The sequence below is a fragment of the Nicotiana tabacum genome, chromosome 1 (assembly GCF_000715075.1).
Source record: "Nicotiana tabacum cultivar K326 chromosome 1, ASM71507v2, whole genome shotgun sequence".
NCBI classification, from domain to species: Eukaryota; Viridiplantae; Streptophyta; class Magnoliopsida; order Solanales; family Solanaceae; genus Nicotiana; species Nicotiana tabacum.
In genome coordinates this window covers 83355083-83379413 of record NC_134080.1, presented here as the reverse complement: position 1 = coordinate 83379413, position 24331 = coordinate 83355083, and the positions used below count along the sequence as shown (strand labels likewise).

At 35.8% G+C, this 24331-nt stretch overlaps 1 long non-coding RNA gene across 1 annotated transcript; it reads right to left on the bottom strand.

Annotated features, from left to right (window-relative positions):
- Positions 1-1273: 1273 nt before the first annotated feature.
- On the bottom strand, positions 1274-5822 carry LOC142181223 (uncharacterized). Its single transcript, XR_012709752.1, has 3 exons — positions 5719-5822; positions 4502-4596; positions 1274-1482 (listed from the first exon to the last, which is right to left on the bottom strand). It is a non-coding gene; the product is annotated as an uncharacterized LOC142181223 (long non-coding RNA).
- Positions 5823-24331: the final 18509 nt, after the last annotated feature.

Genomic DNA, 24331 nt, shown 5'->3' with positions numbered 1-24331 from the left:
CGTGAACCAGAAATTCGGATAAGGAATTCTATTAACCCGGGAGAAGGTGTTAGGCATTCCCGAGTTCCGTGGTTCTAGCACGGTCGCTCAACTGTCATATTCGGCTTATTTATCTGATTTTTTTTATATACATGTTGAACCTATGTGCAAATTTTAACTTTTTACCGCTTTTATTATTATTATTTTTAACGAGAATTGCAATGTCGGGAAAATACATCTCCAACCACGTCACATCAATGCACCCGTGGTTATCAATACATTTCGACTCCGTTGAGATTTGGATTTGGATCACATAAATGTGCACCCGAGTTTAAGAAAGTAAATTATTAAAAGCGCGTCTAAAACAATCTAGCGTTTTATTAACTTTGAGGGAAGCCACGAAATTCGCTAAAGGGCGCGTCCCGAGGTCTAACATTTTTAAAGAAGTAGTTAAAGAGGGCCACGTAATTTGTGATTTTATTTGGCGCGGCACGCCTCGTTTATTTTAAGGACATCCTAAAGCAAGCTATTATTTTCTTTTGAATTTGTCTCTGAAGCCTAACTAATTAACTAGCATATATGAAAGGCCCAAGATCCTTATGAATCAGTTTCAAACCAATTAAGCCCAATAACTTAGTAAGTGAAGGCAGAACATTTTCAGCAAATTGTTCATAACAGCCTAGATTTCATTTATAAAGGGGCTGGACAGTTTGGGCTTATGACGAGCCCAAAAATACGACGCTGGTTTTAATTTCGAGGCCTGCCAATGCTTTAGAGCCAGACATCTCCTTAATTCAAATCGAGCAATGATTCTCAGCCAATAGATCAGTCAGACCATTCAATTCATTTAAAATGTTTTTACATGGATAGTTGCTTAAGTAACCTTAATGACTAGTTAATTCCACCTAAAACTCCTCAAACAAGTTTAACCGCGGCTGGAAGTGAGACAGTTTTTCAGCAGGCAAAGACTGTCTATTACTTGTGAGTTCAAAGTAGAGCAATGTGTTTTAATACCCCTAGTAAGACTAAACAAACATCATTAACCCAAAAACGTGTTCTGATCGTTAAGGTCCTAAAAGATCAAATCTATGTCATCAATAGTGCACATATACGGTCGTACGAACCCAGCAGTCCAAGTTAAATTCAATCCTACTATGAAACCAACAAATCTGAATTGATTCACACTAATGCTGGCATTTCTTAGCTGCTCACAGCTGTTTGAATATTGAATTGCTAACTACAAGTTAAGATCTAAAGTTAACTTTTATATTTATGTTGTTGCTAATATCGACAGTTAAACTAATCATCCCATGCAATCATGCTAAGCTACTGAATATTAACGTTCCAATACAAATTAATAGTCCAAACAGTCCAGTCTTACTTCAATACAACGAATCATACAGAAATAAAAATCAAAAGTAGTCAATTCTGTAATCAAACATGCTTCATTTTCGTTCCACTTCTCACCTTTCAATGTACATTATGATGAACGCGAAAGTGTACCTGGGCTTGTAGTGAAACAAAGGAGAAGAAAGAGGTCAGTAATTTCACAGCAGTAGCAACAGGAATCAGCAATAATTTTCAACGGGTATCAGCAGCCAGAACTCAAATAGCAACAACAAACCAGTCTCAACCCAGAAATGAACTCAGCACACTCAAATTTAAACCCGGAATGAATTGTAGAACAACAACAACAACAAATACCCAAACAGACCTGACTGTACCACACTACACTCGAAACTAAACCAGGAAAAACTTTCTGAGGCTTCGACAACACTAAACCAGACTGCCTAGGCCATTTTTTATCATTATCTAGACTGAAAATCTTCCTTGTTATCTCAGGTCTACCCTCTTTTATATCCTAAGATAGACCCCTTTTCCAGCCTGTTTTCACACTAGGCAGAATTAAGAAATGTGTGTCTCCCATCATATTCCCTGATAGCCACTACTAAGTGTCTAATTTCATTGTTTAGTTTTAAAGGTGTATGGGCAATTGTATATTTTAATCAAGTCTTTTTAAGCCTCCCCACACCATTATGTTTTGTTCCCCATTAGCACTAAACAAATGCATTAGTTTAATGTTAATTAATTGCTTTACTTACAGCTCACTTAGCAAGACCATTTGCCAAACTTTTAAACCCCCAAAATACCCCTGAAGACCCTGTGACTGCAGCTATAACCAATTCTCCTAAGTTCTGAATGCAACCTTATAACTCACTACTATCTAATTAACATTATCATACCAAAACTGAATTCAAACCAATGTCAGATTCATTTCAGACCCTAAACAGTAGGATTCAATTCATCAAACTCAACAACAGCTTAAGCTTGAACCAGGTTGAATCAAATAGCAACAAAATAAAGGCCCAGGATTTTAATGATTCAGAACACCCTTACAGGGAATGACACAGTAGGTTCAGGTGACAACCAAAACAAAGTTCATGTATTTTCAAAGCATTTCAACTGACCAAGCAATTCAAAACAATGTGACGACCGACTAAGCGATTCAAACATTGTGATGAACTAATCCATAATTTTAGCAAACGGGCAAACTTAATTTATCGATTGCAAAATCGAAAATGTTCTAACAAATCGACAAACTGCCTAGCTTCAATAATTGACTAAAATTAACGAGTCAACACCAATTACCAAACCAAAGCAAATTGACGTGATAGGAAATTAATCCGAAAAGACACAAAAAAAATGAGATGAAACAGAGAACAGAGAAGACCAAAAATGAGGAAAATGAAATCTAAATAACAAACTCCAAATGGAAATGGGAAATACCTAAGATGAACGACCATCTCGGCTTGAACCAAATCCGGCATCTTTTGATTTTGGTCGGAATAGGTCTTAATCACGAGTTCTCAAACGAGAACACACGAATAAAACCTATTTCGGCCTCGAATCTTCAATACAGGCTCTTGATCTAAGAACTCAACGTTCGTTCATTAGAATTGAGATTCAACAAACTACGGTTTGATTCAAGGGGAACTAGGGGTGGTTTAGGGACGAGGGAAGTCAGGTGGACGTTGTGTGTTAGCCTGGAATCGATTGGATTAGTTAGGATTTTTTGGTCGATCTTTGATTGAAGATTCGAAGGCCCTGATCAGGATTCGAGGGGAATGGTTAGAGGGGTTAGGTTTAGGAGGTCGTGGGGAAGCTGGGGTGTGAATTTTGGGGGTGAACGGAGCACTGTCCGCAGGGTTTCAGGCGATGGAGTATGGTGGCGGCTATTAGGGTTTTTGGTCGTTTGGTCTCTCTGAAAGAGACGACTGAACAGGAGGGTGTTTGGAAATGAGAGGGGGTAATGGGTCTGGGGTATTTTGGTATATTAGATTGAGGGGATTAATGTGATCCGTTGGATCAGTGAAGATCGATGGTCCAGATTAGGTTAGGGGGTCAAACGGGGTCATTTTGGTTAAGTTCTGAGGCGGGTTTGGTTCGGGGTAAACGGTCAAGTTCGGTTCTTGGATACGGGTATTGATCTGTGACCGTTGGATGTGGCTTGGTTGAATGGCTAAGATTTTTGCCATTGAAACGACATAGTTTGGTCCCTATACTACGTCGTTTCACCATCCTGTGAGAGGAGCTGCCTGGACCGGGTTTGGGACATGCCATTGGGCCAGGGATTTGAGCCCAATCCGATTTTCCTTCCTAGTTTTTGTTCTTTTCATTCATTTTGCTTTCTAAATTATTTTCTAAAATTATAAACCAAGTTAACTTATTAAAAATACTAATTATCTTCTAATAACATTTATCACATATAATTAAATGACAATAAACAATAAAATCACACAATTCAACATTAAATGCTAAAAAATGCAAAGTACATTATTTTTTATGATTTTCATTTTCGTAAAACAAATCAGTGGTTAATTGTAAATGCAAATGCAACACATATATTTTTGTATTTTTCAGTAGTAAAAATAGAATAAACATGCACAAACAAATACAAATAAATCACAAGCAACACACAACTATTTTATTTTGAATTTTTGTGGAAGTAGTTCTTGTAGGGCAAAAATCACGTGCTCACAGCTGCCCCTCTTTGTCCGGAAACACGAAGAGTTTTCGTTTGAATCATATTTCAGCCATTGTGGGCAACATCATCATCATATACCAGCTGATCAGGTGGTGGTGCGTATATAACGCCGTAACCTTTTCCCATATCCCATATACATATATATACATATATATGCATATATAACGCCGTTTGAGTCATGGGTAAATGCACATGTAAACGAATGCAATGCATGAGAAGTACATTAATAAAATCTTTCGGATTGTCATAAGATCATAATGCCTTTGAATAATATCATGAAATAAACCTTTTTTCAACTTACGTATTTTTCTGAGACCCATGAACAAATGATATAATCACAAGAAATATGGAAATTCAAGAAAATAGGCACTTCTAATACTTCTATGAATAGAGTCATTTATGGAAGTTATACATTTTCTCGTTTCGTTTGTATCGTGTAGATCATGCCAAAAGAAAGAAATGATAGCCTTAACATACCTGCAACACATTGTTGTGAGAGAAATGTACGGCCCCCCATTCTCTTCACATTCTTTTCAAGGTTGTAACGATGGCTTTGATCAGCAAGCATCTAGCTAGATATATATGCTAGACGCATTAAAATCACTTCAAGGTTACAATTGCAGAATCCTACCCACTAGAATAACCTCCAAAGATTCTGATATGAAAAACACAGAACATGTATACAAGAAATTGGATGTTTACTTCCCAAAACACCGTTGCTAGAAAAGAATCTCTTGTGTAAAGCACTAATGCTTCATTTATCTAATCGTACTACTAAGGTGAGTTTATTTAGACAAAAATTCAATTCACCATACCACCGAATGAGGGAAAGAATTCTCCTGTATTACTAATCCTTCTACAAATTGAAGTACGTCTGAAAAATATTCAGAAATCACTTTGTGATAGTAAAACATTCCTTTGGTCAAGCCTCTATGAGGACCATCCGCCCATGATATCAAAATCGACAATAAAAAAAACTTAGAGAGGAAAATGTTATGCCCGGATATCGAATATAGCCAACTAAAGTATTCAAATAAGATAACGACGAAGCAGTGGAGAAGCCAGGAATTTACTAAAGGTACCAAAATATAAAGAAGTAAACACACGAACAAGGTACGGAGATTCAACGTACAGTATATATACATAAAAATAAAAAATTTAACTTAGCTATACAGTGTAATTTTACGATAAATGATACCCCTTAACCTAAGGTGGCTCTGCCATTGTAGTCAAGGTAAACGACAAGTCATACGAACTCCATACTGCTTAATTACCCAGTCAACGCATAACAAACTTTGATCTGCTCCATTTTTGTACCCCTTGAAAGTTCTAATAAACATGTCACTTCAAGTTTTAAAGAATACACCTATAATCAACTAACTTCATATAATCTTCCCAAAATCATATCATCTTTTTACATCTCAAAATTACCATATATGATTGCTAATCCAAAATAATACAAAGAAAGATTCAATTTTTCTATTCCTATATCTAAACCAAAAATTCAAAATACCCTTTATCTATACACAAACAACCGTCAGTTTTGTACGGATAAGAGAAAAGCGAATACAAGAAGTTTTATTATATTCATGATTAATCTATGAACAATTAAGATTAGACCTTCTAATAAATCAGATAAGAAGATAGTGAAAGAGAGTATAAAACCAGTTGAAGAAATAGTGAAGAGAAAATACCTGCTCGGAGATTTACACTACTATACAATTTTAAGGTAGGAGACAATTACCAAGGATTCAAGGCAAAAGATAACAACTCATAATTCCATAAGACCCTTAACAGTTCAAATGATTTTAAAATATAAGTGTAATAGAAATGACTAGATCCACTCATGAGTCATAATGTAGAAATTAGGGGGGGGCTGCCACGTTATAGGGTGGTTGAATTTTATCCAATAATGTGTTAATTAATTAATTAGGTAATACCCCGTTACCCGTTAATTAACCAAGTAACCACAAAAATTAAGAATTATCTCAAATTACTTAAAATTCTACTTATATTTTTTTATACATTTTATACATCATACTATCAAGGTCGTGTGGTACCATATAAAATAAATATGTATACTATTATTTCATTAAAACATCCATGTAAAAATACATACATTTTCTCAATATTCTAATTTTCCCAGTCACATATAAAAAGTACAAATTTTTTGTATGCTTATTTTTTTAAAAATGGTAAAAAGATAACTTTCTTTTCTTGTGAGAAAATAATTTATATCTTTACAATAAAGAAATTCTTTTTGTACTATAAATTCTCAAAACGGAAAAAGGATAACTTTTCTTATGATAAAATACTATCTACTCTTATAATAAATAAAACCTCATTTATAAACTCCCACATATCATCTATTTAATTTAAAACTTATCACAACCATATACAATCATATCTATCAACTTTTACCGAAAATGGTTTACTTCTAAGAAAATATATATCAAGTCAATATATAGTAGTTTCGAAATTCTTTAAACTTACAGGGTCTTACATCCATATCTTCATGTATAACCTTAATCCCTTCTAACTCATATGTTATTACTTCGACAAATCCTAACGTTAAAGTACGGGATGTAACAGAATTTAGAGAAGGCACATAGTTCCCGGTACTCTATTCATCCGGGCACCGCTAAGATGTATTTGCGGCAGCACTATTGGTGGAAAAGGATGAAGAAGGATATTGTTGCGTATGTGGCACGGTGTTTGAATTGTCAGAAGGTAAAGTACGAGCATCAGAGACCTGGCGGTTTGTTTCAGAGGATTGAGCTTCCCGAGTGGAAGTGGGAGCGTATCACTTTGGACTTTATTTTTGGACTCCCACGGACTTAGAGGAAGTTCGATGCAGTGTGGGTTATTATTGATAGGCTGACTAAGTCAGCGCATTTTATTCATGTGGCAGTCTCCTATTCTTCCGAGAGGTTAGCTAAGATCTATATCCGGGAGATTGTTCATCTTCATAGTGTGCCTGTGTCTATCATTTCTGATCGAGGTACGCAGTTTACCTCGCATTTCTAGAGAGTAGTTCAGCGAGAGTTGGGCGCATGTGTCGAGTTGAGCACAACATTTCATCCTCATACGGACGGGTAGTCCGAGCATACTATTCAAATTTTGGAAGATATGCTCCGAGCTTGTTTCATTGAATTTGGAAGCTCGTGGGATCAGTTTTGCCTTTAGCAAAGTTTGCCTATAACAACAGTTACCAGTCGAGTATCCAGATGGCTCCTTATGAGCCTTTGTATGGTAGGCGGTGTCGGTCATCGGTTGGATGGTTTGAGCCGGGAGAGGCTTGGTTGTTGGGTACAGATCTAGTACAAGATGCCTTGGACAAGGTCGGGATCATTCAGTATAGGCTTCGTACATCTCAATCAAGGCAAAAGAGTTATGCCGACCGTAAGGTTCGTGATGTAGCATTCATGGTTGGCGAGCGGGTGTTGCTTCAAGTGTCGCCTATGACGGGCGTGATGAGATTTGTAAAGAAGGTCAAGCTTAGCCCAAGGTTCATTGGCCCGTTTGAGATTCTTGATCAAGTGGGAGAGGTGGCTTACAGACTTGCATTGCCACCTATTTTATCAGTCGTGCATCCAGTGTTTCATGTGTTCATGCTTCGGAAGTATCACGACGATCCATCCCACGTGTTAGACTTCAGCACTGTCTAGTTGGACAAGGACTTGTCATATGAGGAGGCGCCGGTAGCTATTCTAGATTGGCAGGTTCGTCAGTTGAGATCGAAGAGTTTCCCTTCTGTTCGTGTTCAGTGGAGAGGTTAGCCTGATGAGGCATCGACCTGGGAATCCGAGTCTGATATGCGAAGCCGTTATCCCTATCTTTTTCCCGACTCAGGTACTTCCTAATTATATCCGTTCGAGGACGAACAGTTGTTTTAGAGGTGGAGGATATGATGACCCAAAAGGTCATCACTTGATTTACGAGTAAATTCTATGTTCTGAGGCCTTAGAAGCCTCCTTTTTCCTTACCTCAACTTGCGTGCATGGTCCAAGCATATATACGGAATGCTTTTATGTGGAAATGTGATGAAAATTTTAATTTGGCGTTTAAAATTAAATTTAAGTTGACTTCGACCAATATTTTAGGTAAACGGACCCGGACCTGCAATTTAACGGTTTCGAAGGGTCCGTAGGAAAATATGGGACTTGGGCGTATTCTTGGAATCGAATTCCGAGGTCCCAAGCCCGAGAAATAAATTTTTGAAAGAAATTATTTTACTGAAAATATAAGAGTTTTTGAAAATTTGATTATATTTGAAATTTATGGTATCGGGCCCGTATTTTTGTTCCGGAGTCCGGTACAGGTTTAATATCACATTTAAGATGCATCTTTGAAATTTGGTAAGAAACGGAAGTCGTTTGATGTAATTCGGACCCGTAGTTGTGAAATTTGATACTTTGAAAGTTTTGAAATTTTTCTTAGATTTCTATGCTAAATTCGTTGTTTAAGATGTTATTTTGGTGATTTGATCGCACGAGCAAGTCCGTATGATGTTTTTTAAACTTGCGAGCATGTTTAGTTTAGAGCCCCGAGGGCTCGGGTGAGCTTCGGATAGGCGTCGGGGTGATTCGAACTTAGAAAATCTAGTGTTTTTACTGTTTGTTGGTGTCTAGGTTTTTGTTCTATACGATTGCATAGGTTGGTCTGTGATAGCTTAGAGTTAATTCTGTGGGTCATCATTTGTTCTATGCGATTGTATAGGTAGGTCCGCGATAGCATAGAGTTAATTATGGGGGTCATCATTTGTTTTATGCGATTGCATAGGTATGTCTGTGATAGCATAAAGTTAATTCTGGGGGCCACCATTTGTTCTGTGAGAACGCATCCAATCATGTGCGAACGCATAGGTTCCCTGCCCAATTATTTTAAAACAGTAGCAAAACGGGATTTCTTTAAAACTTCATAACTTTTTCACTTAAACTCGAACTTGGGCGATTTTTGAAGAGGGATTTCACCATAAAACCATAGGTATGTGTTCTTAGACTTGTTTTCTTCAATTTCCATTAACCCACATTAGATTTCTAGGCCTAAATCATATTCTTAAGGGTAGAAAATTAGGGATTTGGGTAGAGTTAGGGCTTTTTGAATAATTGAAATTTAGATCTCGTTTTTGTGTCAGATTTTGAAACTAATTATATATTCAGGCTCGTGGATGAATAGGTGATCGGGTTTTGGTCCAAACCTTATATTTTGACCAAGCAGGCCCGAGGTCGATTTTTGACTTTTTGGGAAAAATGATAGAAAACCTATAATTTAGCATTAGGATCGAATTATTTAGCATTTATTGATGTTGTTAAATTAATTTAGACTAGATACAAGTAATTTGGAGGCGAATTCTAAAAGAAAAGCGATGTTTGAGGCTTGAGTTGGCCGTGGAAGTTTGAGGTAAGTGTTTGGTCTAACCTTAGCTTGAGGGATTAGGAGTTGTGTCTTAATTGCTACGTATTAATTGTGGAGTACGACGTATACGCATGGTGACGAGTGTCTATACGTTGGTGTCAAGCATGCCTGTGAGTCTTGTATTGTAATTTTTATGACTCCGTTGTGGTTTATTCGTGCTTCATCTGAAAATTATATTATTGTTCCATTGCCGGGATGTTGTTGTGATATTGTAGTTCCCTTGCCGGGATTTTGTTGTGATATTATTGTTCCCTTGCCGGGATGTTGTTATTATGCTATTGTTCCCTTGCCGGGATTCTTTTATGATTAGTATTGATAAATGAAATAGGAGCGGGTTGCACGCCTGCAATGGTAATACATGAAATGGGAGCGGGTTGTACGCCTGCAATGGTAATACATGAAATGGGAGCGGGTTGCACGCCTGCAACGGTAATATATGAAATGGGAGCGGGTTGCACGCCTGCAACGGTACTCTATGAAATGGGATCGGGTTGCACGCCTGCAACGGTATTACATGTGTACTTGTTCTTCTTATTTCCTTATCTTTCACTGGTAATTGATTTATGGCGTTCCTTACATTTCTCTAATGTTATTATGTTGTTATCTATTACTCCCCGCAGCATGTTCCCCGCCCAATTTTAGTTGTAATTATCTGCTTCTATTTTCGATGTATATGATTTAACTGCACAGGTTTATTTGGTAGTCTCGTCCTAGCCTCGTCAATACTTCACCAAGGTTAGGCTAGACACTTACCAGCACATGGGGTCGGTTGTGCTGATAGTACACGCTGCACTGTGTGCAAATACTGATACTGGAGCATTTGGACCGCAGTGAGGATGCTGTCTTCAGTCCATTCAAGCGACCCGAGGTAGTCCTGCAGACGTCCGCGGGCCTTGGCGTCTCCTCCTATCTCTTCTCTTTCTGTTTTTACTTATTGAGAGACAGATTTGTGTATTTTCATTCAGGCCTTATTTGTAGTATTCTTATATAGTCTGTGACTTGTGACACCAAATTCTGGGTAGTATTGTATTTCAGATTATGTAGCAAATGTTCCGTTAATGATTAAGTTTTCGTCTTCCGCATTTCTGGTTATTTAGTTTATTCCGCTGCATAAATCACTTATTACTTTGAATTATTGAACATGCTTAATAAAAAGGGTAATGAATTTATAATACTCGGCTTGCCTAGCTTTCACGAGTAGGCGTCATCACGACTCTCGAGGGTAGAAATTCCGGATCGTAACACGTCACTACTCCACCGAAGGTAGTCTTGATACTTACTGGGTACTGACTATGGTATACTCATACTATGCATTTGCATATTTTGGTGCAGATTTAGGCACTTTAGAACGTGTTAGCTAATAGAGAGTTGTGCGTTAAAATATACCTGTTATTTCGCTCGTAGGCCTCGGAGTCACCACCTTACTTCATTTTGCTGCTGTTTATTGTAGGAAAAATGAACATATGTACCTGTAAAACAAGTAGTTTATTCATGCGTTAACAAACCAAACTCTTGAACCAATTGAAGTGGGTAGTGGGTACCAATGCAAAAATGTATGTTGCTTGAATTTTCTGAACTCTCTACCACGTCCACTCCTACCTTTTTTGAGTTACACTTTTTCTCTTGCTACTTCAATAACTGTCATTTTCCAAGCAATGTCATTCCAATATCAAACCCCAGTCGTACAAGTTAAGTCCTACCATCATCCATCATCCATCATCCATCATCCATCATCATATCCCAGATTTGATAGTTTTGAAACAAAGTTAGGTGTGTTTGGCACCAAGATAAAAAGCAAAATAAAACAATAGTTAATCAATATTACTTTCGTTCAACGAGATTTTTCTGAGAATTTCTGATTTTTTTTTCTTCTGATTCTATTTGAAATATAATTTACGTATTCAAAAAAATGTAATCGTGATGAAAAAAATTATTGACTCCTTATTAATAGTAGTGTCATTTTCTTGAGATGCTCTTTTTGAATAGTAAATTCAATATTTTATGCGTGGAATTAAGTTATATATAAACAGTTTAGAGATTATTCAAAAATATCATTGTCGTAGCAGATTAGTTAACTGTATGAGTCCAAATTTAGACGACCACGGCTATTGACAAACACGACAGAAGACGAGATCTTCATAACTCGACGTCCTGTGGAGGACGACAGACAGCGCACCGAGGACGTATGATTTTTACAGTAGTGTAGGCCCAATAGGGGAACTAGGAATATACTCTTAAATATTCCCTATGATATATCCTGTAGGGTTCAGGAGGGGTTGTCCCTTATATATAGTGGGATATAAACCTTGTAGAAGGGGGAGAACACTGATTGTAATATTTTTACATATTTAAGATTGACATTTTCGACGCTCGATCTCTGACTTTCTTAAGATCAAGAATTACTACCCATTGTGTTGATATTTTATGCCTTTTGTTCTAAAGTTTATTATGTTTAGTTAAGATTTACCTCTTTATTTTCTTTAATTAATTTATTTATAAACTTTTCAATATCTTTTGAGTCAAACATTAATTACTACTATTTTTATTGGGTTATCAGCTAATGATTATCATAAAAAAGTTCTCTGTGATTACTTTATGGATAAGTTGATTGTATAACTATTTTAGTGCTAAAAGTAAATTAAACCCTATACCAAAAAGTCAAAATGTCTTTTGTAAACTTTATTATTTACAATAATCCAAAGGTCAAACAAGCATCCACACGACCACACCCCAAAATAAGACCTCTCCTTTTCCAGTTTGTACTATAAAACCCATATACTAAATTCTTTCGGCTTTCGGGAGCCCACAATTCGTTACCAACTTACCACATTAGTCAAATCCTGTATGTGAAACGCATGACTATTTACTATTACTCTCATTAAATAATATGGCATTCTCGTAAATAATTTCCACCATTATGGGCAGAGTTAATGTCTTAATTATTTACTTGGGCAAAACACGTTGTTTGGTTTGGTCTACCAACATTTGCCCGAAAAGTCTTATCTTGGAATAAGCTTAACCATGGTTAAGTTGTTGTCTCCCCCTTTTTAAGCAGCCTTTATATATAAACAATCTAAGATAGAGCAAACAAGAAGAAGAAAGAACAAGTTATCAAGAATAGAGAGAAATTCACAGCTTATTAAGATGGCGTTTTATTTAGATGAAGAAGAAGTGTGGAGATGTCCAAAACACCCTTCGAAGCGACGGAGGAATGGAGTTTGCCCGGTTTGTCTCAAGGACAGGCTCATCATTCTTTGCCCTGACTGTGCTAACGTACGCCCCTGTGCATGCTACGCCTCTGCGTCGTCGTCTTCTTCCTCCGCTTCCTCTTCGTTTTCTCTCTTCTCCTCATCCTCCGGTCGTAGCGGCGGAGGAGGAGCAGGTGGTGGTTGTGAAGGAATTGGCTCCGTTGCACGAGTTTCGAAGCTTATAGAAAGTGAGCCGGCGTTCCAGAGATCAAGATCCGTCGGAATTCCGTTCCTCCGATCCCGAGACAAAAATTCTGCCGCCCGGAGAAATCAGCCGCCGATTTGTAACGGCAAGATTAACAAAACGCCGTCGTTTTGGTCGGTTTTCAAGTTGAGTAAGAGTAAGAGAAGCGGAGAATCAGAGAAGGAAGAATTGAAGGGAAAAGCGAATGTGAAAGCGAATATTCATCATGTCAATATTATTAACGAATTTAGTGATAGTAGAATTGATGATTTTGCGAGGATGATGAATAGATCAAGATCGATGTGTGTGGCGATAACGTCAGTTTCCGGCGCCGGTGAGTCGCCGTCGAAGTCGAAAGGATGGCATTTTCCAAGTCCAATGAAAGTCTTCCGTCAATCGAAGGCTTCTAAATTGGTTCACGAGCGGTCGCCTATGTACAGAGGTTAAGGTTTTTTTTTTTTTTTTTTTTTTTTTTTAAGTTTCTATTTTTGAGTATTCAGAATATTACAAGGCAGTATTGAGTATTGTATGAAGGAACTTCAAGTAAGTAAATAAAAAAATTAGTTTCATTTCTTATGGATATGAATATAATGAAATAACAATTGCGCGCCTGTTTTAGAAGGAACTGGAAATTTTGCAATACAGTTTCATATTTATTAGATCTCCATTGTATTTGTCTTCAATTTTCTTCATTTCGTTTTGTTTTTGGTCAATTTTATTTACCATATGGTTTTCGGTGCGTGGAATTCTGTATATAAATAAGGACTACAAATTTACAAACAAATTCTGCATGAAGATGAACAGGGTACTATCCAACGGTTTAGCATGGATAGTTATTTTCATGTTCATCCTAATACACAAATAGGGTAGATGAACTGAGAAAAGATAGTTTTTAATATATCTTTGTTCTACTTGAGCGAGCGAGATTTCTATCGGTTTGGAAATCTATTTTAGTAAAAAAGAATTATCTTAACTTCAGGGTCGATGATCTGAGAAAAGATATTTTTTTATATATCTTTGTTCTACTTTAATCATTAAAAAGTACTATTAAAAAAGTTTTTTTTGAGCGAGCGACATTTCTATCTTTTTGGAAATCTATTTTAGTAAAAAAGAATTATCTTAACTTTCTTTTAAATTGGAAACTCAGTACTTAATACATGTCAATTAATTATATTTTTGATCAAATTTTTATTGCTATGGTAAAAACATAGTATATCGTCCATGATTTCTCGCCGAATTTAAGATGAAAACACTGTACAACACTCATCAAGCTGAAGCTTCAGAAACTTTGTTATCTTTCATATTTAATCTAAACTGGGGATAACATTTGTTTCTTTATTTTTAACTTCTAAGTTGAGAAGTATTTCAAAGTTGATAGAAGGTAATTGTAGAAAGACTGAGGTATGAATTCAAATATGTTAAATTGTTTATACGATCAGGTAATTTGTAATATAATAACTAATTTCATCTAATTATTAATTAGTAATATATTGCAAATAATTTTTAACACAAGTTTCAACTCATTGTAGTTACTTATATTGTTAGTGTACACTACATGGCCATATTACAATTACTAATACGTTCAGAAAAATGCTATAAAAAGTTGTTGTATATTTCTTTTTTCAAAATAATATAAGAGTTTTTGAGCTAATATAAAAGGAAGAAATATGGGACTCAATAGATGTACTTCTGTAACTCTAAATATAACTATATTTTTGTATGATTAGGAATATGAGACACAAATTGAACTACATAGGATGGAAAAAACCAACTAATGGATAATTAGCATGTGGTAAAAATTATATATTTATCGTTTATATTTGTATTAAGTTTTTAACGAATAAATTTATTAATAATCTAATTAATTTATTCTAAAATAATTAAATTAGCTATAACAAAGTAAGAAAGGAAATGGACAAAAACTTGGAACAAGCATCACTACGTTTCATATTCAGAAAATTAAAGTCACCAGGAAATAAATTGTTTATATTAATATCCTGATGTCACACCTCCTTTTTACTACACCCCCGTAAAGGTATAAGGGAGTTTTTTCCAACTTAAAGTGACAATCGAAACGGGATTCATTTATTATAAAAAATTCAGAGTCGCCACTTGGGATAATTTATGGTGTCCCAAGTTACCGGTTCAAATCCCGAATTGAGGAAAAGATTGACTCTGTTTTACAGTCCGCAAACACAGAAATCCGGGTAAGAAATTCTGTTAACCCGGGAGAAGTGTTAGGCATTCCCGGGTTCCGGGGTTCTAGCACGGTCGCTCAACTGTTATAATTGGCCTATTATCTGACTTTAATACATGTTTTAGCCTATGATTCAATTTTAACTTATTAACCGCTCTTATTCATTTTTTAGGAAGATTGCAACGCCATTTAAAATATGTCTTGAACCACGTCACATAAATGCACTCGCGGTCCACGACACATTTTATTTAACGTTGTTTGGATTTGGATTTGGGTCACATGAAATGCACACCCGAGTTTAGGAAGGTAATTTTAAATTACGCGCCTAAAGCAACAACGCATTTTTTAACTTTGCGAGGGCCATAGAAAATTCGCTAAATGACATGCATCGAATTCTAAGGATTTAAAATTAATTAAATGAGGGCCATAAGTTTTGAGGTTTTATTGTGGATGGAGTGGTATAAATTGATAAGTACAAAAGGCCTAAAGAAATGGGTTAGCTACATGTATATCACTTGAGCCTTTTTGTTATAGCATACTACAATTCAGAAAGGTGGAGTTGGCATTGATGTGAAAATAACAAAAGACAGGTGCCAGCTTTAGGTTCATCTCCATATCATCTTCAAAAGACCGACTTTTGTTTTCAAATTCTAGAAAGAAACTAACAAAATTTTATAACAAAATAATGAATCTTAAATGACCATATGAGCACAAAAAGAAAAAGAAACCATGCTGAGAACTATTCGGATGAACCAGAAGGAACAAAACAAACATGGACATACAAAAATGCATTTTAAACTTGATTATAACAAAGAAAGTAATTAATTTATTTAACACTATGCTAAAGAAAAAGTTGTAGTATCACTACTATAACTTCTATAGTACCATTTTGAAGCAGAGGAAGTTGAATCTTCACATGGTTAATTTAAGAAAATATGCAGCTAATAACATAAATTAAAGATAAGATCCTTCCACTAACGCAATTTATTTATTTTTACATCTTAATGTTGACAAATTGTTCAACTTCACATACTTCTTTAAATTTCAAAATATGAACATGGTGTTACATGGGCTTGAAATTTGAATGTAAACAAAACAATACCTGCTGGTTACAAGTCATGAGCTAAGAAAAATAAAATAAAAAGTAAAAAAAAAAAGAGACAGAGTCATGAACATACTAAAATAACGTTAATATTTGCAAATCTCAATTCACTCAATCAAAGAAACATCATTCATGCGAACAGATCCAATACGAAAGAAATTTTATCAAAAGAACCAAATCAATTTGCTTCTGCTTCAATAAAGATGCTCTGACATTTTTTAACTCAAGAGCTTGAATTACATAACTACAAGGGAGTGAATTCAAATGAATAAAATCTGAAAGTGGTAGAGTCAATACAGCAGCAACAACAAAATCTCTATCAACTCTTCTTCAAACCCAAGATTCAAGGCCCGAAATGTTAAAAGAAAAATTTGATGAAAACTTTCAACCTAAATTTCTCTCCTCCCCCTCTCTTCTTTTTTTTTTCTCAAATTTTCTCTTCTATTTATAGCAAAATTTTCGAGATTTTTCAATTTTTTTAAAAAAAATATTTTATTATTTTTTAATTAAAAGAAATCCCACTTACAAATTGCTTTTATTTTTTTTATAAAAAGAAATCTCACCTTTCTTTACTTTTATTTTTTAAATTCCAACTTTATTTACCTTTATATTATTTAAAATCTCACTTTTTTTACTTATTAAAAAGAATTCCACTTATTTAACTTTTCTTAAAAAAACAATCCACTTTCTTTTTCTTTTCTTTTAAAAATGCTACTTTCTTTTAATTTTTTTAATTTTCAGATACCTTTATATTTATTCTTTTTAAAATTTCCACAGAACATTACTTTTATTTTTTTAATTTTCTACTTTCTCTTACTTTTTAAAAGAGAATTCCACCTACTTTTAATTTTTTTTATTCAATGGTTTCCTTTTTCTTATTTTTTAAATCACTCATGAAAATTAAAAAAATTAATATTTTTCGGATTTTTTTTATTATTTTAAAATAAAAATAAAAATAAAAATAAAATAATAGTAATAGTAATAATTCACCTTTTAAAATTTTGTATTTTTACCCTATAATAAAAAGTGTAACAAAGCTAAAAATTGTAGGTTAAAACCCCCAAAATATTTACATAGAAGAAGTGATAAAAAATTAAATATTGTCAAAATTTAGGTGTTCACAGTTGCCCCTCTTTGTTTGGTAACATGAAGAGTTTTCAAGCAAAGATAAGGTGAGCCATGTGACTAATTTTTGAACATATTTTTATTCAAAAGGGAAGAAATAATGATAAGATAAAAGAGAAAGGGTGCAACCGAGTCTTGGTTTTGGACAACCTACATATCCCGGGTTATAGGGGAATCAGGTCGCGTGTAGTTCAAGAAGTTTTGGTAGCTGGTACTACCGAAGAGCTGTGATTTTGCTGTTATTGCTGCTGTTTCTGCTTACTGAACTCCTTATTACACCGTGACAAAATAAAAGAAGCCAGACTAAACTATGATATACGAATTACAAGAATCCTATCTATATCTTGAACTTGCAGTTTCTGCTGCCCTGCTGACTTGTACTCTCTGAGTGAGATTCCTTTGTTGCTGACTTGAATTGCATTCTGAGATGCTTTTCCTTTGTTCTTCAAGTGCGCTCCTGATTGTTGTCTTCCTTTGAACCTTGCTGTTTCCTTTCGTTCTCCAGGTGGGCTCCTAATTACTCACACTTACGCTGTTTTTCCTCGAAACTTGAACTACTTCCCTTCGTTTTTCAGGTGGGTTCCTGATAACTGAACTCCTTTAACCTTGCTGCTTCCCTTCGTTCTCCAGGTGGGCTCCTGTTTTCCAATACTTGCACTGCTTTTCCTCGAAACTTGAACTGTTTCCCTTCGTTCTTCAGGTGGGCTCCTGATTACCAACACTTGACTTGCTGCTTCCCTTCGTTCTTCAGGTGGGCTCCTGATTACCAATACTTGAACTGTATTCCCTTGCTCTCCAGGTGGGCGCCTGATTGCCAAAACTTGAATTGTATTCCCTTGCTCTCCAGGTGGGCGCCTGATTGCCAAAACTTGAACTGTATTCCCTTGATCTCCAGGTGGGCACCTGATTGCCAAAACATGAACTGTATTCCCTTGCTCTCCAGGTTGGCGCCCGATTGCCAAAACTTGAATTGTATCTCCTTGTCCTCCAGGTGGGGCTCCTAATTACTGAAACTTGAATTGTACTTCTTCTCTTCGTTCTCCAGGCCGGCTCCTAATTACTGAAACTTGAATTGTATTCCCTTGCTCTCCAGGTGGGCGCCTGACTGCTAAAACTTGAATTATATTCCCTTGCTCTCCAGGTGGGCTCCTGATTGCTTGACTTGAACTGTCTTCTTCTTGAAACTACTTTTCTTTAACTTGTCCTCCCTTGTTTCTCCAGGAGGGTTCCTGATTGCTTGGGTATAAACTGCTTTCTATTCTTTGAAACTAGTGTTGTCCTTCCCTGCTCTTCAGATGGGCACCTGACTTCCACAAAATAGATAAAACAAAAGAAATTTTTCTACCCCTGTTTGGTAGCCGGGCATATCTGTGAGTGTTAATTGAATCATGCTACCAAATATCTATAAGAATTTGAAAGCTAGATCCCATTATCTAGGAGGGTCCTGAAAACTTCTAGTAAAATGCCTGTTTCAAAGCTACATTATATCTTCTAAAGGTATGACTTCTGTTGAATCTTGTTATCTAAGACAGTCTTAAAACACATCCCAATATTCAGGAGGGTCCTGAAATCAAAATCAAGTTTTATCTTAAGAGTGACATTTTTAGGGCTAAATTATACTCCCTTACAGTAGAACTTACGCTAAATCTTGTTATCTAATGAAATTCTTAAAGCTAGGTCCCATTATTCAGGAGGGTCCTAAAAATTTCTAGTGAATCCTACCTCAAGCATGCAAACTTCGAAGTTCTGCTTATATTCTTTTGGGGTACATTTATGCTAGATTCTGCTACTCATGATTATTTTGAATTTTAAACTAAGTCCTATTTTCCAAGAGGGTCCTGAGAACTTTGCGATCAAACCTGCTTGGTACTTGCTCTTTCTTCACGTAGGATTTCTCTGAAACAAATGAAATTTTTGCCCCTGTTTCAAATCAAAGAAAAATCTTATCAGTTTAAAACGTGGTGGTTAGTTGTGGCATTCTTGCTGAAGGTGGTTCTTCCTTTGTCATGCTTTGCTTTGACTAGCTGCCTTGAGCCGGTCGAGAATTATTTGACCTTCTGATTTATCCTTAACCCCAGGACCCTAGATGATCTGAGTACTCTATGTGAGCACGTGATTTTAGCTTCACGAAAAACTACTCCAAAAGAAATCGAAAATTAAAACAAATTTCCTTGGTGTACAATTTTTAGAATTTGCGTGGTATTTTTGGATAATTATTTGTGTTTTTATCTGTGAATGTTTATCTTGTTTTAATTAATATACAAAAACAAAAATATGTTGCATGCATATTTAGGATTTGATTGTGCATTTAGGAACTAATCAAACCATAATTTGGTTTTAAAAGAAGAAAATCACAAAAACATGCATTTAGTCTATTTTCTGCAATTTAAAGTGTGCCATCGTGTGATTTTATTTTAATTAAATGTTTTAACTTATGTGCTAATTATTGTTAAGAGTTAATTAATATTTTGTAGTTTAATTTTGGTTTTACAATTTATTTTTAGAATTTTTGTTAATTATTAATTAAAAGAAGAAAATGAAAAGAGTTGAAAATATAAGGCAAATCGGATTTGGGCCAAAATTTTAGACCAAATATCAGGCCCAAACATTCAAAAGACCCGGTCCATTTCAGCTAGTCCCTCAGAAGAATCGAACGACGTCGTTTCTGAGTCTCAAATCTGGGCCGTTGATTTGTTTCAATCAAATGGTCCAGTTCAGCCCCTGCATAATTGAAACGACGCCATTTTAGGTGATCAGATCTGAGTCATTCATCTATCTTGATCCAACGGCCTCAAGGCCTCCTCTATACCCGACCCATTTTCACCCAAGGTCGGCCCAATTTTGTATAGAGACCAAACGGCGTCGTACCATTAAATGAAACGATCCAGGCCGTCGATCGTGCTTGATCGAACGGCCAAGATCAAACAACCCCGCCCCTATATAAACTCAACTTCCTACCCCAGCCCCCTAACCAAACACCCCCCCCATCTTCCTGTTCATCGTCTCAACTCAGAGACTGAACCAAACACCCCTCACCGAAACCGTAGCCGCCATGACACCCCACCGCCTAAAACCCGGCGGCAACAACGTCGCCGGTCACCAAATCAACACCATAAGACCATCAGACCACCCTCATTCCAAATATGTTAACCATCTGGCTCGAATCTTCCTGAAACTCCTCGAATCTTCATTTGAAGATTCGAGCCAAACATGAACCTACCCAATCCACTCCAAATTCATACCAGGCAACCCCCAGACCTCCCTCATACCATAAATGACTTTGGTTCCGTTCGAACCCTAAATCGAAAACCAGGAACCCTAAAAATTCCAAATTATGGAATCCGTCCAAATTAAGTGAGGATTTGGGGTCTAATCGACCTTAATCGAAGTGTTCTTAGTTGAGAACACTTCGACTAAGGTCTGTTCGACCTCAAAGTGTCCGAGTCCGAGCTCGAGCCTGGGTCCGTATAGTTCTGATGTTCTGAGATATTTTTCTTTTTCCCTTGTTCTGTGTTCATGTTTTTTTTTATCTGTGTATCTGTTTAGTTTAGTTTTGTTGATTTTTCCATTCTTTATCAATTCATCTTCTCATCTCCAGTGACCTTTTTATTTGGTCGATTTTTCTGTTTGTTGATTAATTGTACCTGTTATAAACTACACATTCGATTTGATTAATGTCGTCGAATAATTAGTTTCATAAGTCCCATGTTTTGTCCAAAGCCATGAATCACCCTGTTTGTATGTTTGATTTTGTTTGTTGTTACCAATTGTGTATGTATAATCGATTAATAAGTTGCATCGATTAATTAGTTTCCTATTAGTCCCTGTTTCTGTCAATACCATTAATATTACTTGAATGGCCTGATTGTCTATTTCTGAGTAATTGCTGTCAATTGTTATAGGCAATCGTTTAATCAGTTATCATCGATTAAATCAAGTTTTATCAGTAGTTTCGTAAAATGATTTAAGGTCGAATGTTGTGTGTGCTTGATCTGTGGACATTTAGTTTCAGGGCATTGTCAATAGGCTGACAATGAACCTGCATTCATGTTACCTATATTCATGTTCATTTTGGTTCAATTTTCAGTTTCAGTGTTAATGGTTCTGCTGAGTTCTGTGTGGTGTTAATATGATTTAAATTCAGTTCATTTGTGTCAATTGGAATTCAACCTTAATCATTCAGTTTGTTAGGAGAATTGGTTATAGCTGTTAATCAAATTAGTTTTAGTTAATTGCTAGTTGATCAGATTTTAGAATCAAAAGTTTTAATATATTTGAATAGTTGTATTAGGGGGGCAGTAATATTAAGGGGTTTCAGGGGTGATTTGGGAATGAAACAGTTAGAATAATATGTTAATGTTAGTGTTTTGTTAGTGGGATGTTAGTGTCTTTAAATTAATGTGGTAATGGGGAACAAAAGGGAATGGGGGCTGAAAATAAGGAAAAGTTTTCCTTAGTGGGATTTTAAGTGAAACATTCAGATTTTAGTGGAAAAGAGGGGTCGGGCAGTAAGTTTGAAAGGAAGGTAGGTTTGTATAAGAGGGGGATGAGGTCTGTAGATAAAGAAGGGAATTTTGGAGAGTTTAAGAGTGAATGAAAGCTGAACTTTGAAGAAAGGGAAAACATTCATAGTTCAAGTTAAAAACCTGCTGAATTTTATCATCAGAATTCAGTAATTTAAAGTTGAAATAGGCTGACTTTCAAACTAAAATAATTGTTTGGCATTGTTGGTTTTCAAGTAGTATTTCCTGAAATGTGCTATTGGACATCTGTTACTATTTCATTGCTATATCTGGGTTTTTCTCCATTGGTTTTCGGGGTTGTTGGTTGCCGGATTTTGTTCCGTTGGTTTTAAGTTGCCTGTTGGTTATTGTTGTTGTTGCTGTTGTCTGCTACTGATCTACTAATCCTCACGTTCTTCTTCTGTTCTATTATCAGGTACACTACTTTGAATCACCTCGATGTTTGATTATTAAAGTTGAAATAAAATGGACAGAAGATTTCTGTATTTAACTATAGAATAATTGTATTTTAGTTAGATATTAGTTATGTGTTTCCTGTTATATGAAGGGTAGAGGCATGTAGTATTAAGACTATTTTTGTAATATCACTGATTAGCAGCTAAATAGGGCATAACGTTAGATTACGGACCTAAGATCCTTGAAACGACGTGAATATTAGTCAATACAGTATGCATGTTTAATTTGAGCAAAATTGTTAGATTGTTGAACTATTGGACGTATTTCTGTAGGAATTGCATAGTTATCAGTTTCAGTATTGCTAATTCATATATTTAAAATAATGTAGTTTCGGAATCACATCCAACTCGAATTGGTAATTAGTTAATGTGGTGAATCGATTTAATTGGTTGGTAAAATCTAGCTGTAAACTCGTGAATATTGGAATAGAAGTAACTTGAAGTTTGTGATTTTTTTTGAATCTTGTTGTAACAAAGATCCGTAAGTGTTAGGCAAATATAATTTCAATTTCAGTAGTATTGGCTTATATAATAAGACATGAAATAATCTCCTTTTACGCAAGTTTGATTGCAATTTTCCAGTTGCATTTGATTTAATCCCATAAATAAGTGATGGCCTTTTTTAAGCATGTAATTAACTAGGTTTTTTTCTCTTTTATTTTAGAGACAAACTTAAATAAAAACTGTAGACACTTTAGGAATTCCTTTAAAAAATAATGAATGAGACGAGCCTCGACAAACAAGAATACACAAATTGTGGGGCCCTCAACGGATAGTTATTTCGAATGCTTAGATTTCGAGACAGGCCGCATAGAGAACTTTACGGCTTTTCTCAAAATAACAACGCGCTAGTCTTTAGGCGCGTATTTAATAATGTTATTTTCCTAAACTCGGGTGCACATTTATGTGACCCAAATCCAAATCTCAACGAAGTTGGAACGTATCAAAAATTGCGGGTACATTTATGTGGCGCAATTAGAGATGCATTCTCATGACGTTGCAATTCTTTGAATAAATAATAACAAAGCAGTAAACAGTTAAAATTATCACGTAGGTTCATAATTGCATAAAATCAGATAATTAAGCCGAATATGATAGTTGAGCGACCGTGCTAGAACCATGGAACTCGGGAATGCCTAACACCTTCTCCCGGGTTAACAAAATTCCTTATCCGAATTTCTGGTGCGCAGACTGTTAAATAGAGTCATTCTTTTCCTCGATTTGGGATTCAACCGGTGACTTGGGACACCATAAATCTCCCAAGTGGCGACTCTGAATCTTTAAATAAAATCCCGTTTCGATTGTCCTTTAATTGGAAAAACTCCCCGCTGCGCCCCTTTGCGGGGGCGCAGGTGAAAAAGGAGGTGTGACACTCTACATCCCAACCGTTGTTTTTCATTTCTGACCTCTGCATCTCCCGCGACATTACTGAACCATTTCACCGATTTAAATTTTGCTTACACTCTATGTCCCACTTTTCATCACACTATCTCTGGCATGTCCTAGCCGCATTTTGCTTTGTGCAATTTTGAAACTGGTAGTAAACTTTGAAATTCCTTCTTATTTGTTGAAACAAGGCTAACTTTGGAAGAGCTTTAGAGGAGTAAAATTAACAACAATGAAATGCGACGATTTTGAGAATTAAGAATAAAGAAGAAAATCCAAATTTGGATGACTATTGGAGAGAGAAAAAGAAACTTATCTGAGTGGAGTAACTGGCACCAATAATCATGGTATGTATTTTGGATTAATCAACCTAGTCTATTTAACCAATCACTTTTCCAATTATTTTACTTTGTGCTCCAAGATCTCCGCAACCCGATGTTTACTTTCCGCCAGCTTACAGACCTTGTTCGGCTTGCAGTGCCCTGAAGGGTTTTCACCGACAAACCTCTCTCATTTGTTCATTCCTCAATTCCTTGTCGCCTCATGGTGCCCGTGAAGGTTTTCACCAATAAGACTCTCTCATTTTTACTTTCTCTCAGCTTTCGTCGCCTTATGGTGCCCACGAGGGTTTTCACCAATAAGATTCTCTCATTTTTTGATTTCTCTTGC